Raw genomic sequence first — 12936 nt, forward strand, 5'->3', positions numbered from 1 at the left:
ATGAAGATGGAGAAGTATGCATCGAAGGATACGTTCTCCCCTCAAAGGATTGTTTCAAGTACCTAGGGTCTATGATACATAAAGATGGAGTATAAATGATGATATTACACACCGTATAAATGTGGGATGGCTAAAGTGGAGGGCTGCAACTGGAGTTTTGTGTGACAAAAAGGTGCCTCTAAAACTTAATGGAAAATTTTATAGAATGACAATAAGACCAGCGCTGTTGTATGGATCTGAATGTTGGGCAATCAAGAAGGATCACGTAAGGAGGATGAAGGCCGCAGAAATGATAATGCTTCGATGGACATGTGGTAGGACTCTGTGGGACATGACACCAAACTCTGTAATTAGGAAATCCTTGGGGGTGGTGACTGTATCCGAAAAATTGAGGGAGGGAAGATTACGGTGGTTTGGGTATATTCTTAGGTGACAACCGTCAGATGCGGTCAGAAGGGTAGAGTCGATTACAGTTGATGGTGCCAGAAGGAGAGGACGACCAAGGAGGAAGTGGGTAGACTGCTTGATATCTGATTTGAAGGAATTAGCTCTTACCGAGGACATGACCTCTGATAGGAAAGTATGGAGACTTAAGACCAGGGTACCCGAGTAGTGTAGGTCACAGACATAGGGTGTAGCATCTATGTATTCTTTTTAATGCCTTTGTAGTAATTTCCATGACTTCTACTTTTTATATGTTTTTGTCATTGGAATGTATAAAGGCTTAGAACTAGGATAACGGAGTAGTGTTCCCTTAGTTTAGGATTTAACCCATTTGACTTTATTCCTTCTCGTAACTTGCTATCGCTGACTTCTGTGTATCCTTCTCTTCATGTTTCCTCTTTTTAAATTTAACCGGGACTTACGTTTATGTCTATAAGCAGATATTTATACGCAGGGATTTATTCGCATGGATTTATTTGCAGGGATTACTTCCCATTACAGACGCGCATATGAAGACTGCATATGAAGACTGTTCAACTATGTATTTATTGATTTATTTGTGCATGCATTGTATTTTATCTTTATTTTTAATTATCTTACTGCTGGAGGTCTTCCATTGAAACTGCTCTCAATCTGGCGTTGGGGGCAGCCTACTACCTCACCTCCCCTTATCCCATTATATATGGGAATAGGGTTTTATTGTTGTTGTTGTTGTTTAAAGTAGGTTTAACAATGAAGAAAGAGAATAAAGAAGAAGATGCAATTATAATAGAAAATAAAAAGGTTACCTTTTGAATTGGTTAATGGCATAAGGTATCCTACACTATGACTATTTTGAATTGGTTTCTACAATTTAAACTTCAAAGTATCAGTGTAACATAAATTTAGTCATTTCATCGTACTTGCAAGAGCTTTTAGAAGGAAGATGACTCTTTGTCGTCTTCCCCAAATGCTCAGGTGCCAACTATCAAGACAAGAGATCTATCACTAACACAAGTGATGCACTTAAACTACTCCCCTTCCACAGATCTAAGGATCTTATACCCTTAGATGTGAAGGAGTGGATCAGCATTGTGAAAATCCTATCTCATCAGGTATGAAGGAATGAATCATCATTTTAGAACCATGCCTCATCAAGTTTGGACATATCGGAGTTTTGTCACCTCAGGTTGGGTGAATTTTTTTCTTTAAATAAAGCTAACTCGAATACAAACAAATCTTTTTTTTCTTTTAATCTTTGTTATTTTACTATTTCATAATAAGTAGTATTTATTCGAAAGATTGTCAACTATTTGACAATAAACACTCATTCACCCTTACAAAAGTTATAATCAAACTCGAGACATAAAAAAATAACAATGATTAACACATAGATACAAGGACAATAGATAGAAACAATAAAGAATCTTCCTAGTTTAACTGTTTTTATCACTATTGTTCACAATCAACACTCCTTCACCCCTACAAATGTTATACTCAAACTCGAAACATAAGAAAATAACAATAATTAACACATAGGTACATAGAAAATAGATAGATACAATTGAGAAGCTTCCTAGTTTAACATCGCATAGCAATATTGTTCACTATTAGTTCCCAAGACTAACCCTAACGACGAGAAAAGAATCATAATTTGCTATATTATTAAAGTTTATCTTCATATTTCAATTTCGAGATATTCAATTTTAAATTCATAATTTTCAGAAATTAAAGTAAGATGTAACGTGACAAGATATCAATTTTAGGTATCGTGAAATACTTTAAATCTTTAACCTTTATCGAGTATAATCGACTCTGGAATTCGTCTTATTTACTTTGGTTTTAAATATCGACTGTGAAAGTTATCTTTTTAAAAATGATTTTTTTCAAATATTTAAAAAATAATTTTATGTATGTTCGATCATACCTAACCCAAAATGATCGGTGTTGACTTTATTTTACAGAACATACGTATAACAATTTGACATATTTTCAATAGTTTTATTATAATATGGTGTATTATTATACATTTAGTTTGTATGATTTATAATATAATATAAAATGTTATATTATATAAATTTAAAGAATAAGTTAAATCAAATTCGAATTTTGAATATTAAATTTAGATCTAACCCATATTTTAAATAAACAAACACATTTTTTCCAAAACCGTTTTTAAACTTTATATTTCTACTGAACTCTTTCCAATTCCGAAGGTACATTCATACGTGAGTGATACCCTGGATGCTGACATGACATTAACAATTCCTTCAAACTGAGGGCACTGCACCGCTTGTGCTACCCTTTCTTTTCCTTGTTCTGTTCAAGACTTTGTTGAACGGTACAATTATTTGCTGTCTGATCAATTTATTATGAATTATGGGTAGTTATACGGTGTGGTGCTTAAAAAACGGTTAATATACGGTGTGATCGGTTAAATAAGTGATCGATTAAAATTTAGACCGGTTATGTTATATTATTTAACTGGAAATATTATCAAGTACAATAACATATTAGGTAACATTTATATAATGTAATAGATAGCGCTTATATAATAAAATAGGTATTTAACGGGAAATATTATCAAGTATAATAACATATTAGGTAGCGCTTATATAATGTAATAGATAGCGCTTATATTGACCTATTTTATAAGTAAATCGGTATATTTATACCGGTAACATTGTAAATTTACTTATTACATTATAATTATCGGTTTCGATATTTCATAAAGTGTCGAAACTTTTTATAAAAGTAACAACACTTTATGCTTGCACCTCGTTGGGCATTAATATTTCATTTTGGACAAAAATATCGACACAAACTAAAAAAGTGTCAATACATGATTTAGACATATTCTCTCATAAAACCGGTATAATTATACCGATTTCATTGACCATTTACCTATTACATTATACTTATAGGTTTCGATGTTTTAGGGATCGATATTTTTTTAATAAATGTATCGATACTTTATAAGGGTACATCTTTTTTGGCATTCATTCTAGACCGTAAGTATCGACACTTTATGCTTGCACCTCGTTGGTTTTAATATTTCATTCTGGACAAAAATATCGACACAAACTAAAAAAGTGTCGATACATGATTTAGATCTATTCTCTCATAAAACCGGTATAATTATACCGGTTTCATTGAACATTATACTTATGGGTTTCGATGTTTTAGGGATCAATACTTTTTTAATAAATGTATCGACACTTTAAGGGTACACCTTTTTTGACATTCATTCTAGACCGTAAGTATTGACACAACTTTAACAAGTGTCGATACTATATGCTGACCTATTTTAGCATAAAACCGGTATATTTATATCGGTTACATTGTAAATTTACCTAATACATTATAATTATTGGTTTCGATGTTTTCGGGATCGACACTTTTAATAAGTGTCGATACTTTATGTTGACCTAATATATTATGCGTGCACCTCGTTTGGGTCGATACTTGTTACATTATTAATTTACCTATTACATTATAATTATTGGTTTTGATGTTTTTTGGGTCGATACTTGTAGTTATTGTACATACCTAAATATGTACTACGAATTTAATGTTGTACCCACCCTTTAACTACCACTACCAATACCACATCCTATTGAAAGCTGCACGACTGAAACATGTTCAAAATGAACCTTTTCTTACATCTCCATCAACTCCTGGACCACTGAACTTGCAAAACAAAATTTTTGCCATGGATAATACTGATGTACACAATGTTAAGCCAACCGAGGAATGCCATGAAGTACATAATGTTGATAAATCTGACAGATTGGTTGGTCAGCTCTTCTGTTCACGTGATTAAGCTTGGTACTTTTACAAGGGATTCGCACGGGAACATGGGTTTAGTGCACGTAAAGGAACAACACGGCTTGACGTGGAAGGGAATGTGAAGACACAAGAAATTTGTTGTTCCAAAGAAGGGTTTCGAGTATCAAAAGTCAATAATGTTGATCGTCAACGTGCTCATACGCCAGTCACAAGAACAGGATGTAAGGCTAGAGTCGTAGTTACAGCAACAAATACAAACGATCAGTGGATTATAAGTAAGTCTGATCAGAAACATAATCATGCATTGTGCACACCTGCTATGACAGCATTTATGCGTTATAATAGAGCTGTAAGTAAGGCTGATATCGATGAGACAACAACATTGAAAGAGGTCGATGTTGGTACGTCACAAGTAATGAACTATTTAACGCAGCAGGCAAGGGGCTATCATAATGTTGGATTTACACATAAAGACCTCTACAATGCACTTCAAAGAGGTAAAGCAAAGGAAATCGTCGATGGGGATGTGAATGCGCTTATTGCCTACTTTGATTATAAGAAACATGATGATCCCGAGTTTTTTATGACATACTCGGTAGACGAATCAAGGGCATTGTATAATCTTATTTGGTCGGATTCTACATCGAGATCGGATTATACATGCTTCGGTGATGTAATTGCGTTCGACACAACGTACAAAGATAATTTGTATGGTCGACCAATTATGCCTATTGTTGGTGTCAATCATCACCATAACACAATTGTGTTTGCCACTGCCATAATCGCTGACGAGACGTCTCAATCTTTCGAGTGGGTGCTACAGAATATTTTAGAAGCCATGATGAATAAATCACCTATTTCAGTTGTCACCGATGGGGATAGGGCAATGCAAAGGGCTATCAAATCTGTTATCCCTTATGCTAAGCACAGATTATGTTATTGGCATCTTTCTCGCAATGCACAAGCTAACATTGGTGACCCAAAGTTTACAGCAGCATTCTCAAAATGCATGGCTTCTTGCTGGACAACCAAGGAATTTGATATTCAATGACGTTCGGTTGTTTCAGAATTCAACGTCCAAAAGTATCCATGGGTGATTGAGAAGGGAAATACACGACACTTATGGGCACAAACATATATAACCGGTCATTTCTTTGCCAATATTTGCTCAACACAAAGGTGCGAGTCTATGAATGCTTCACTAGCTATTGCACTGAAACACAAGAAGACATATTTAGATGTTGTTCGTGCAATTGAAGATGGAATTAGTAGAATGCGTATGAACGAGTTGAAAGCGGATTACTTAAGTTCCCATACGAAGCCTTTCCAGATCACAAAACTGGTCGACCTTGAAAGCCATGCCGCTGTGATTTTTACCCGCGAATCTTTTCGTGTGTTCCAAGATGAACTTATACGGGAGACATTGTACCGGATTGAGGCAGAGATTAAGTCCTTATCAGATGAATGTCAACATTATATTTTGTCAAAGTACGCAGAAAAAAATAGGAAATTTGAAATTATTTTGATTCTCGTACGAAAACTCTAATTTGCTCCTGCAAAAAATTCGAGACCGTTGGACTTCCGTGTCGCCATCAACTTCACATTTTGAAGCACTTGGACTACACATATTTGCCCGGGACTTTGATTCAAAGTAGGTGGACTAATGATGCGAAGGCTTCTGCACCCAGTTATGTTGATTTGAATGTGTCTCCAGAAGTGATGCAAATGGGAAGGTTCACTGCTCTACGTTCAACGTCAAGTAGGTTATGCTACATTGCATCAAAGACAGACAAGTCTTTCAAAACCGCAAGAGATGAGATGAAAAAACTAATAGAAGAATTAGAAAACTCGTTTGGTTTGAATGATTCAGTCAACCAGAGCATTGTAGTAAACAATATTCGTGACCCTCAACGAAAACAACGCAAGCGAAAAGAAGTGCCGAAGAACAAGGTCGAGAAGAAAATTAGGCGATGTGGGTACTGCAACAGTGAGGGACATAACAAACTAACATGTCCTCAAGTCAAGCTCAGTTTGATTACAAGCACACAGCCTACATCAACTGATTTTTACGAAGAAGGAATGGAATGACAACGATCTCCATATATCGTAAGTATCAACATGACTCCTATTGTGTATAAGAAACATGTACATATAAATATTTTGAATGAAGGAAGAAAAACCGCGTTACTTAAAATTAGCGACACAATATTAAAAAGTGTCGATATAGGTTGTAGACCTATTCGCTCATAAAACCGGTATATTTATACCAGTTATATTACAAAATTATCTACTACAATATAATTCTGGGTTCCGATGTGTAAATGTCGACACTTTTTGACAAGGTATCGACACATTTTTCTTCCATTCTGGACATAAAGTACCGACACAATATTAAAAAGTGTCGACATAGGTTGTAGACCTATTCGCTAATAAAACCGGTATACTTATACCGGTTATATTACAAAATTATCTAGTACATTATAATTCTGGACATAAAGTTCTGACACAAAATTAAAAAGTGTCGATATAGGTTGTAGACCTATTCGCTCATAAAACCGGTATATTTATACCGGTTATATTACAAAATTATCTATTACATTATAATTCTGGGTTCCGATGTGTAAATGTCGACACTTTTTGACAAGGTATCGACACATTTTTCTTCCATTCTGGACATAAAGTACCGACACAATATTAAAAAGTGTCGATATAGGTTGTAGACCTATTCGCTCATAAAACCGGTATATTTATACCGGTTATATTACAAAATTATCTATTACATTATAATTCTGGGTTCCGATGTGTAAATGTCGACACTTTTTGACAAGGTATCAACATATTTTTCTTCCATTTTGGACATAAAGTACCGACACAATATTAAAAAGTGTCGATATAGGTTGTAGACCTATTCGCTCATAAAACCGATATATTTATACCGGTTATATTACAAAATTATCTATTACATTATAATTTTGGGTTCCGATGTGTAAATGTCGACACTTTTGACAAGGTATCGACACATTTTTCTTCCATTCTGGACATAAAGTACCGACACAATATTAAAAAGTGTCGATATAGGTTGTAGACCTATTCGCTCATAAAACCGGTATATTTATACCGGTTATATTACAAAATTATCTATTACATTATAATTCTGGGTTCCGATGTGTAAATGTCGACACTTTTTGACAAGGTATCGACACATTTTTCTTCCATTCTGGACATAAAGTACCGACACAATATTAAAAAGTGTCGATATAGGTTGTAGACCTATTCGCTCATAAAATCGGTATATTTATACCTATTATATTACAAAATTATCTATTTCATTATAATTATGGGTTCCGATGTTTTTTCAATTGACACTTTTTGAAAAGGTATCGACACATTTTTCTTCCATTCTGGACATAAAGTACCGACACAATATTAAAAAGTGTGAAAACTTTGTTGTGGGTATCATGGAAAACAATGATATAGTAATGTGTTTCGATACATTTGCAAGCAGATGTAAAATATATTAGTAACTAGTATTGATATTTCAACAACCCTCAAATGTATATGTATACAGAGAAGCAAATATGGAATAATTAATGAAAATATACACACAATATAATCACACCAAAATATACATACACAAGAATGTTCAAATAATGTACCGACAAACGAAATTAATCCGATGAAAAAGGGTTATTTCTAACGAAGTCCGGAACATTAGAGGCTTTCAACAAATTTTCCAAATACTCTCGTATGTTTCCGCCTTTTTCTGAGGACATACATAAATAATTTCAATTATCAAACTAATGAGGTGCAATTTTACTAACAATAAACAAAATTCGCATAAGCATGAATAAATTTGTGTCATACCTAGAGCATTATCGTTCGAATGGGAAGCAACGTCAAAGGTATGTGGACATATGTAATTGTATTTCTATATAAACACATAAGTTGTTAAAATAATCAATGTATGAACACCTGTTCAACTGGAAAAACATATTGCATAAATGCAACTTACCGGATTATAAATCATTTTTTCCGCTGAATCATCGACCGAAAGTGTATTTAGCTAGTTAAATCTGGACACTCGTTCCAAACATCATTGAGATCTTTACAGTAGGTAACAGTATCGTATGTTTTGCATTTTGTTTGATCCTGTTCACAAACAGTCGAACATAAATATGTAGGAATCATAGACAACGAAAAGTCAGCAAACCGTAATGACATTTATCTTACCCACACGAATAGAAAATGCTCAGAAAATAAAGGTAGTTTCTCAAGTACACGGTCGACGTTATGCCTAAGATTGTAATCAAGTTTGAATGTTAACATTCAAATGTATATTAACGATTTTGACTACAGTAATTCAATTGCTCCAAACATGTTCTAACCTCATCTTTGAAGACCAAAGGGCAACAACAAAATTGTCGACACAAAATTGCATAAATTCAAATAATCATGTTCTGAGGAAAACATCTACAATATGAAGAAAATGAGATTAAAGTTCTACGCTTTTATGTTAAAATAATGGATACAAAAGAATAGAATTAAAACCTGCAGGCAGTCTTGGGATGTAGGCAAGGACATCATTGAGATCAAAAATTAAAAGTTTTCTTGAAGGCGGCGTTGCAGACACGATATACTTGTTTGGATCATCATCATCATCATCATCTTCATCGTCATCGTCATCTTCATCGTCAGCTTCATCTTCATTGACCGCTTGGTTGTCCACATCTGTTAAAAGAAAATAAAATACAGTTCAGAACGTGTAAATGTTTAGAAACATAAATAATGAATTACCTAACTCGTTTGATGTCGTTGACGTAATTCGTCACGCAACATTGAGACTTCATGTTGCAATGATGAAATATCGGATCGCATTATACTCACAAGGGAATCAATATGCTCCCAAAAATTGACCATGTATTCCATCACAGTCTTAATTGTGACATCCTCTGCAACTGGAGCTTCTTCCATCATTGCGTCTCCACTTGGTTGCTCTTCTTCATGGCCAACGGGGTCCATTTCTTCCCTCTCTTGATCTAATCCGACCTCCTTGACACGCTTCCAACCGAGTTTTTCAACAAAATCATATCCCGCTTTTTTAATAAATACCATGTCAATCTTGCGGGTTAATCGAACAGGGGTGTCATGCGAAAAATCAACTTCCTTCTTCTTCAACAGATAGGTGATGACACATCCATATGGTAGTATAGTTTAAATTGTTGCTCCCTTTGTGACCATATATACAATTGTATTAAATATGAGTTTTGCAATGTTTGGAGCCGTTTTGGATTTGGATTTATACTTTGCTATCCACCAATAATCTCTGTCTCGAAGCGTTGAATGTTTTCCCCCACTAGGCCGGATATACCATGTGAGCATTTTGTGAAACACTCTCGACTCTACATCGAGGTGAATTGGGCTATTTCTAGCAACCCGTTTAATTGTAAATCAATCTACACCATTTTCATCTGAATCCCCTTTATTCGCTACACCTAAACCCTCCGCAATAGTTTCCGGAGATATATATATATATCATTCCCCATGACATTTGTATTAATTCCTATTATATTAGTCTTATTAGGCTCGTGCTGTAAGGAAGCATTGTTGTAGAAGACTCTAACTAGGTTGGGATAATATCTTGGTTCTACACCAAGGAATTCAAGCCAACCCCAAGATGTAAATGTGGATTTAAAACTAAATGCATATTTATCATCAAACAAGAAACCCAGGTCAATGACACGTTCGGGACAAATCTTCCTTACTTTAAAACTCGTCTGCCATCTTTGTTTCTCCATATCGGATCTAAAGTTCAGAGTTTCAAAGGACCTGATTTCCTCAGAAGAATCGTTTATTTCAGAAGGAGGTTGTGGTTGAGAAGAACTGGGTTGAGAAGAGCTTTGAGAAAGACCGCGCTTCTGACGCTGACGTTTTGGAGCCATTTTGGTTGGATGCTATTACAATGGAACATAAACACATTCAGGAAAAAAACTCCAATATAGAAATCAATCAAACCCATAAAATATCGATAAATTTACCTGAATATCTGATCGTCACTGTTATGATAACGCTAGTATTCTTCGGAGAGGAAGAGTTACGGTTTTTTCGATTTAGAGTACTATATATAATGAACGGTGGAAAAACACTTGATATTTAAATTAGTATCGATAAAACATTAAACAGTGTCAATACATATTATATACTAATTCTCCCATAAAACCGGTATACTTATACCGGTTAGATTGAAAAATTACCTAATACATTATACTTTTGGGTTTCGATGTTTATGGGATCGACACTTTTTATATATTGATCGACACTTTATGGTTGCACCCTGTTTGCCATTCAATCTGGACCAAAAATATCGGCACAAACTACAAAAGTGTCGACACATTATTTAGACCTATTCTCTCATAAAACCGGTATACTTGTACCGGTTAGATTGAAAAATTACCTATTACATTATACTTATGGGTTTCGATGTTTATGGGATCGACACTTTATTGTTGCACCCTGTTTGCCATTCATTCTGGACCAAAAATATCGACACAAACTACAAAAGTGTCGACACATTATTTAGACTTATTCTCTCATAAAACCGGTATACTTGTACCGATTAGATTGAAAAATTACCTATTACATTATACTTATGGGTTTTGATGTTTATCGGATCGACACTTTTTATATATGAATCGACACTTTATTGTTGCACCATGTTTGCCATTCATTCTGGACCAAAAATATCGACACAAACTACAAAAGTGTCGATACAAATACAAAAGTGTCGATACTTTTATGTCAGGTGTCGATACTTTCGAAAGGATAATTACCTATTTCTTTGAAAGTGTCGATAATTTATTACACGTACTTACGAAAGTATCGACACTTTCAATATATCCGGTATCGTTTTACCGGTTTTATCATTTTGATACTGGTTTTATCATATTTTTACCTGTTATATCGTTGTGGATCGATATATATTTTTAAAGTATCGACACATTATAGGTGCTAAAACTGCTTCTCTTTTAAATTCACAAAGTGTCGATCTTTATATAAAGTATCGACACTTTCAATATATCCGGTAACGTTTTACCGGTTTTATCATTTTGATACCGGTTTTATCATATTTTTTACCTGGTATATCGTTTTGGATCGATACATTTTTTAAAAGTATCGACACTTTATAGGATTTAAAACTGCTTCTCTTTTAAATTCACAAAGTGTCGATCCTTATATTAAAGTACCGACACTTTAAATGTATCCGGTAGCGCTTTACCGGTTTTATCATTTCAATACCGGTTTTGTCATAGTTTTACCTGTTATATCGTTTTGGATCGACACATTTTTAATTTGGATCGGCACGAACCGACAAGTTAAGTTTGCCGGTTGCACAATTTTTTAATATTTCTTCATGATTTAGACCTACTACATTATTATTAGTCAACATTTTCGGTAGCGCTAAACTGAATTTATTAAATATCTTTTAATGTATCCGGTAACGCCGTATATTAACCGTATATTAACCCGCCTTTCCTGAGACAATCCCATGAATTATATATATGGAAAAGTATACAACGTATGTAGTATATCGTAATATATTACGGAAGTAATATATCAAAACATGTTATAAATAAATTTATCTTTCTTATGTAAATATTAAAAAATATAAAGATTTATTTAAAATTAATCATTTATTAAAATTTATATTTAAATTTGTCAAAAGTGATAGTTTAGGTACTAAATATGTTTACCCTAAAAATTACAATTTAATTATAATTATAATTATAATTAAATTTTAATAAATGATTAATTTTAAATAATCATTTATTAAAATTTATTCTTCTTCTTCTATATATTTTGTTGTCGACCGGATGCCAAGTAATAATAAAAAAGAATCAAGTGTAATACTTGATTCAGAATTTATAATTCTCTTATCTGGTTGGTGAGGTCGTAAATAAAACTACTCCACTTGCGCTAACCATCACATGCTCACAATTCTAACTACACAGTCACCTAATCAAAAATAACAAATAAATAATAGGGTAACATATAAATAGTACATGAATTTTTAGGGTACTTGCATTTTAGTCACCCAACTTTTGAAATTTGTAATACAATCATTGAACTTTTAGTTCATTTTTACTAATGGCCCTACTATTACCTCTCGTTAGTTTTAGCTGACATGACACTTAACTTATGTTAACCCATTTTTTCTTCTTCTTCTTCTTCTTCTCCTCCTCCTCTTCCTCTCACCCCACCTCTAGTCAACAGTGGCTCACACCGCCATCACAGGCATCTTCTATCGACCACATCCGGACCCTTAATTCATATTCACCGTACACTGTTTGTCCCAAATTATGAGAAAACCGTTCGAACACCCATCCCCGATATCAGTCGTCAATCTTCGGTGACCGTCACCGCTGATACCAATAGGAGCGTCCCCCTATTTCGACCAAAACCCCGCTAACCACTCGTCGAAACTCATATTTGTTCGTCGTGGAATGTGCCCCAAATCTCGTTGGAAAACCCTAACGCCTCTTTTCAGTTTCCATCGCTTTTTGGCCGATTGGGTCGTCCGCCACACCACCATCACCATTCCGACCAAAACCTAGTCTGTTATGCCTCCTTGCCGTTGTCCCTTCTCCCCGTCGTCCCTTCTCCATCTGTGGTTGGTTAAAAAAAGGATGAGAAGGAGAATAAAAAAGGGGGTTAACGGTAGTTAAATGC

This window comes from Hibiscus syriacus, unplaced genomic scaffold (genome assembly GCF_006381635.1).
Source record: "Hibiscus syriacus cultivar Baekdansim isolate YM2019G1 unplaced genomic scaffold, ASM638163v2 tig00013680_pilon, whole genome shotgun sequence".
Classification (NCBI taxonomy): Eukaryota; Viridiplantae; Streptophyta; class Magnoliopsida; order Malvales; family Malvaceae; genus Hibiscus; species Hibiscus syriacus.